We start from the raw sequence: 6,439 nt of genomic DNA, 5'->3' as shown, positions 1-6,439 counted from the left end.
GGTTATATACTAGAGAGGTGAGGTCACTACACCTGGTTATATACTAGAGAGGTGAGGTCACTACACCTGGTTATATACTAGAGAGGTGAGGTCACTTCACCTGGTTATATACTAGAGAGGTGAGGTCACTACACCTGGTTATATACTAGAGAGGTGAGGTCACTACACCTGGTTATATACAAGAGAGGTGAGGTCACTGCACCTGGTTATATACTAGAGAGGTGAGATCACTACACCTGGTTATATACTAGAGAGGTGAGGTCACTACACCTGGTTATATACTAGAGAGGTGAGGTCACTTCACCTGGTTATATACTAGAGAGGTGAGGTCACTACACCTGGTTATATACTAGAGAGGTGAGGTCACTACACCTGGTTATATACTAGAGAGGTGAGGTCACTTCACCTGGTTATATACTAGAGAGGTGAGGTCACTTCACCTGGTTATATACTAGAGAGGTGAGGTCACTACACCTGGTTATATACTAGAGAGGTGAGGTCACTACACCTGGTTATATACTAGAGAGGTGAGGTCACTTCACCTGGTTATATACTAGAGAGGTGAGGTCACTTCACCTGGTTATATACTAGAGAGGTGAGGTCACTACACCTGGTTATATACTAGAGAGGTGAGGTCACTACACCTGGTTATATAATAGAGAGGTAAGGTCACTACACCTGGTTATATACTAGAGAGGTGAGGTCACTACACCTGGTTATATACTAGAGAGGTGAGGTCACTACACCTGGTTATATACTAGAGAGGTGAGGTCACTACACCTGGTTATATACTAGAGAGGTGTGGTCACTTCACCTGGTTATATACTAGAGAGGTGAGGTCACTACACCTGGTTATATACTAGAGAGGTGAGGTCACTACACCTGGTTATATACTAGAGAGGTGAGGTCACTTCACCTGGTTATATACTAGAGAGGTGAGGTCACTACACCTGGTTATATAATAGAGAGGTGAGGTCACTACACCTGGTTATATACTAGAGAGGTGAGGTCACTACACCTGGTTATATACTAGAGAGGTGAGGTCACTACATGATTTTGATTTGATTTGATATTTTTTATTTTCGTGTCTTACATACAGATGTATGCCCAGCCCATATGGGCTTACAAGACACATAACAATAAGTATATAATAATATACTTTACCAATTACTTAACAAATTACATAGACCAAGATGGCCATAAAAAAAGAAAAATACAAGAAAATACAATAAAACGTAATATAACACAAGCTGTACTCAATGTAAATAAACAGAAAAACAGAAAAACAAGGTGAATTCAAATACAATTATATAGGATACAGTGTGTTTTGTCTCAGGTGCCATGCCTTCTCCAAAAATCCTGCAAAACCGAAGATGTCCTCCACAAAAAAACAACTCAACATACAGCTCTCAGACTGCCAAAACAAATCTGGGTTTGCAATTTGAATTTTTTCAAATAAAGCCCTCCTCAAAGTGGTGTACAAAGGGCAATAAAAAACAAAATGATATTCATCCTCCACCACTCCCAGATCACACAGAACACACAGCCGCTCCTCCTCAGGTTTACCCTGGAATCTACCCACTTCCACAGCCAATGGCAGGGTGCCAGACCTCAACTGGGCACACAGAGACCTCCGTCTTCTCTTTAAGTTTAACATTACATAAGGTTCAGTAAAATACTCATTTTTAATTGCAATATATTTTCTAAGTTTAGGTTTTTTCAAAATCTCCACCTTCCACTTATCCTGATGGATTGTTGATAATTTTGTTTTAATTATGTGAACCTTACACTGCAAATTGTTCATAAAAATCATACTCAAGTCAGTAGAAGAAAAAATCATAGACATCTCTCTTGACCAGGGATGACCGTGTGCTCTGTCCCAATTAAAAATCTTTTTAGTCACCCTGCCATTTGGCAGCTGGACCAGGCGGTTCCATAACCTCACCATTTCACCCTTTTGCTTGACCAAGCAAGAATCCCACCCCATGTCCCCTTCTATAGCCCCTTTTGGTGTGTATTTATGGACTCCTAAAAAGTATCTTATGGCCCGGTTCTGGATCGCATTACATTCAGGAGCATCATCAAAACCCCATACTCCAGCAGCATAAAACAAAACAGAACCCACCATTGAATCAAATAATTGTGTATATGTTGAAAACCCAAGGTCAGTGCACACTTTCATTTTACTCAACACGCCCCCTAGCGCCCTTCCTGCTGACTCAGACATTATTTTCCTTCCTTCTATGAAGCACATGTACTCATTAAAGGTAAAACCAAGATATTTATAAGAATGTGTGTAAATCAGAGGCGTTGGTCCAAATTGAAACTTATGACTACTCTGCTGTTCGTGTTTTTTCCTAAAGTGCATAATCTGTGTTTTTTCACTGTTAATCGCAAGTCTCCATTTCATGCACCAAGAACTCATAATATTCAACATGTTTTGTAAATTTGCTTCATTTTCTGCAAACAAAACAACCACTACACCTGGTTATATACTAGAGAGGTGGGCGTGGCTAGGTGAATGGTAGGTGCATGAAAAGTTCTTTCAACAAACGCCCACAGGCGCAAGCATAGTCCAATAGGCGAAGCAAGACGCTTTGCCAGTAATGACATAACTAGGATTATAACCTTTGATATACAGCAGTGGAGGCTGCTGACCAAATTTTTAGGTGAAGCACAAATTATTATATTATATATTCAATTATATTTTTTAAACATCCCCAACACTGCAACACCCCCATTCCTCCCAGGTGTCAGGCTCCTCATTCGCTTCCATTCATTTTGGGGATGTACAGTATACAGTGGCTCGGCGGCCCCTGATCAAACCAAGCAGACCATGTACAGTATACAGTGGCTCGGCGGCCCCTGATCAAACCAAGCAGACCATGTACAGTATACAGTGGCTCGGCGGCCCCTGATCAAACCAAGCAGACCATGTACAGTATACAGTGGTTCGGCGGCCCGATCAAACCAAGCAGACCATGTACAGTATACAGTGGATCGGCGGCCCGATCAAACCAAGCAGACCATGTACAGTATACAGTGGCTCGGCGGCCCGATCAAACCAAGCAGACCATGTACAGTATACAGTGGCTCGGCGGCCCCTGATCAAACCAAGCAGACCATGTACAGTATACAGTGGCTCTGCGGCCCCTGATCAAACCAAGCAGACCATGTACAGTATACAGTGGCTCGGCGGCCCCTGATCAAACCAAGCAGACCATGTACAGTATACAGTGGCTCGGCGGCCCCTGATCAAACCAAGCAGACCATGTACAGTATACAGTGGCTCGGCGGCCCCTGATCAAACCAAGCAGACCATGTACAGTATGGATCGGGCCCATCAAAAAATAACACAGTATGCTATGACTGGCCCCTGTAAATGTCCTAACACAACCCCCTCAATGTACAGTAAATGACCAAGTATGGTTGTCAATATTCCAATGTACAGTTTTGTTTGTACAGTTGTACAGTGTATGTCCCCCACCCCCACCTCCAATGTACAGTCCCCCCCACCCCACCTACCCAACCTCCTCCAATGTACAGTTTCTACGTCAAATGTATATACTCCCTTTTCTGGACTATTTTTATATCACAAACAGTACTGTATTTGCAAGTCTGGTACATGTCATAAATGTATAGATGTAGCAGTACTGTCTATCTGTATGTCATGTATGTCATATATGTTATGATGAATTGAAAATGGGGAACCCTGATGTAAACAAGACGAAAGTCTTTCTCTGGTCTGCATCCCCTTAACAATTGTATGTATTGAGCTGTACTGTACTGTACCCATTCTGCAATCTGTTAATAAAGTTTTACAATTCAATTCACGGCAGAATGTGTAGACAATAGACAGACAGTGAAAACAAAGTTCTCCTCCCAAGTCCTGTGGGTATTGTCTCCTCAACGTTTCTGCAGCTGAGCGAATTGCAGTTCTGCTCAATGAATGAATCCGAGAGGAATCCAAATGTCCCCTCTAACTAGTGCTATATGCTTCATTGCGTCATTAATAAAGTTTTCAATCAATCAATCAAACAATGCCGTTTGTTTAGACATTCACAAGACTTGCATAACGTTACAACTGCACAGCGGCAGTTTCAACAACATTATTATTGTCCCTTACCTTAGATGAGCCGCGCCTGCTGCATACATCCCACAACGTCATCTTTTCCATTCATTCATTCCAGATAGGGCCATGGAGAGGCATTGTTGTTATTGATATCATCTTCATCAATGCCATCAGCCCTGTTTAGACATTCACAAGACTTGCGTAACGTTAGCTAGCAAGCAAGCTAGTCGACAATATCTCGTTCCTCCATTGCAACGCTATCTACAGTACTAGAGAATTCAAAGTGCCCGCGAGGCGATGACGTTGTTGTTGTTGTTGTGACGTTTAGCTTTTATCGCAGGTGTATATATATATCATCAAACGATGCACAATAACTTCATGAACAATAACAAAACACTCCACCCTGGGCCTGATAGCTGCGGTGGTAGCCCTTTAGCTACATTAGCTCCAACAAGCTATCTTCTTAAACTGAGATAAAAATTATTTTGAAAACAAGCTCGCTGCAGAGCCACAGTAGGGCACAAGAGAAACCATTATCTGATTGGGCCACAAGGCTGTCAATCATGCTAGCTGCAGAGCCACAGAACAGCAAAAGATAAACCATTAGCTGATTGGTGGATTGAATGATTGACAGCCTTGTTATCCATTCAATGGCAAGAGTTTAACTGCACAGACCGTGCTTAGATGAAGTTAATAGCCTATTTTGATTCGCTATTATTTATTATTTATTTAACCCTGGTCAACCTGTGAAGATATTCTACACGAATAATTACTGCAGTGCAGGCCTGCTCAGAGCGGTCAATTTTGGCCATTTTTGAAAAATTCACTGACATTTTTTTTACAGAGGAAAACATTTATAATAATAATAATAATAATAATAATAATAATAATAATAATAATAATAATAATAATAATAATAATAATAATAATAATAATAATAATAATAATAATAATAATAATAATAAAAAAAATATATACATATATATATATATATATATAGGTATATGTAAATTAATAATAATTATGAATTATGAGTGAATTTGTATTTCACGTGTTGTCATAGAGAAACCTCCACTGATATACAGGTGATAAACATCAGTGTTTCTACACTCCTCATCGAACGACACCCGCCTGCTCCAGATAAAACCCACAGCTCGTACTGAAGGAGTAGGACTAGCTTTAGACAAACACAGGAAGGACTAGTGTAGAGGAGCCAAAGCTATATATTGTAGTGCTGAGAGACGGGAGTCTGAGGCGATGTCCTGAAGTCGAAGGTAACTCCTTTAATATTCATCAGCACAACTACAAGATACAATACATTACTAGAAGTTTCTACTATGACATCATCACTAACGTTCCAGAATGTGCTACTATGACATCATCACGAACGGTCCAGAATGATTGGGCAAAACTAAGGTTCTAGAATGTTCTGCCATACTATGACATCATCACCAACGTTCCAAAATGGCTACTATGACATCATCACGAACGTTCCAGAATGATCGGGCAGAACTAAGGTTCTAGAATGTTCTGCCATGACATTATCACAAACGTTCCAGACTGTTCGGGCGGCACTAATGTTCTAGAATGTTCCTAACATGGGTGAATTATGTACCATTACAATCACTACAATATTTAGGTTATGGTATATTATATATGAATGTGTATGTTTATTTTTATATCCTTACATTGAAACAGCATTAGGAATGTTGATTGGATTTAGATAGTCATTGAACCGTCTTATTTGTCATAATAGAACATTCTAGAACATTTGTGATGTCACAGTAGGATGTCATAATAGACCATTCTAGAACATTGGTGAAGATTCATAGCCAAACGTTCTAGAACATTGGTGATGTCATCGTATGATGTCATGACCGAACCTTCTAGAACGTTTGTGTATCTATATATATTCAGCAATTCTCTCTGCCAGGTCGCGTGTAGCTTTATGCCAAGCAAGCAGTGCAAAAATTTACCGTAGTGGCATGCAGTAATGCGCCTTTCATTTTCCGCCGCCCAGCGCCCAGGTCGTGTGGAAATAGGCTGTCTATTGCCATTCTCTTTGACAAACTCTAACCTTAACCAGCTCCTTAACAACGCCTAAACTTAACCGTTCTAACCTTAACCAACTCCGAAACAATGCCTAACCTTAACCTTAACCTTAACCATGCCTAACCTTAACCATAGAAATTATATTGCCATTCTCTTTGACAAACTCTAACCTTAACCAGCTCCTTAACAGCGCCTAAACTTAACCGTTCTAACCTTAACCAACTCCGAAACAATGCCTAACCTTAACCTTAACCTTAACCATGCCTAACCTTAACCGGCGAAAGAATACACGTTAAAAAAAAATCACGTTAAAAA

Source organism: Notolepis coatsorum (assembly GCF_963971535.1).
Source record: "Notolepis coatsorum genome assembly, chromosome: 17".
In the NCBI taxonomy this organism is placed as follows: Eukaryota; Metazoa; Chordata; class Actinopteri; order Aulopiformes; family Paralepididae; genus Notolepis; species Notolepis coatsorum.
The sequence above is the reverse complement of the archived record's forward strand: the minus strand, read 5'-3'. Positions refer to the sequence as shown.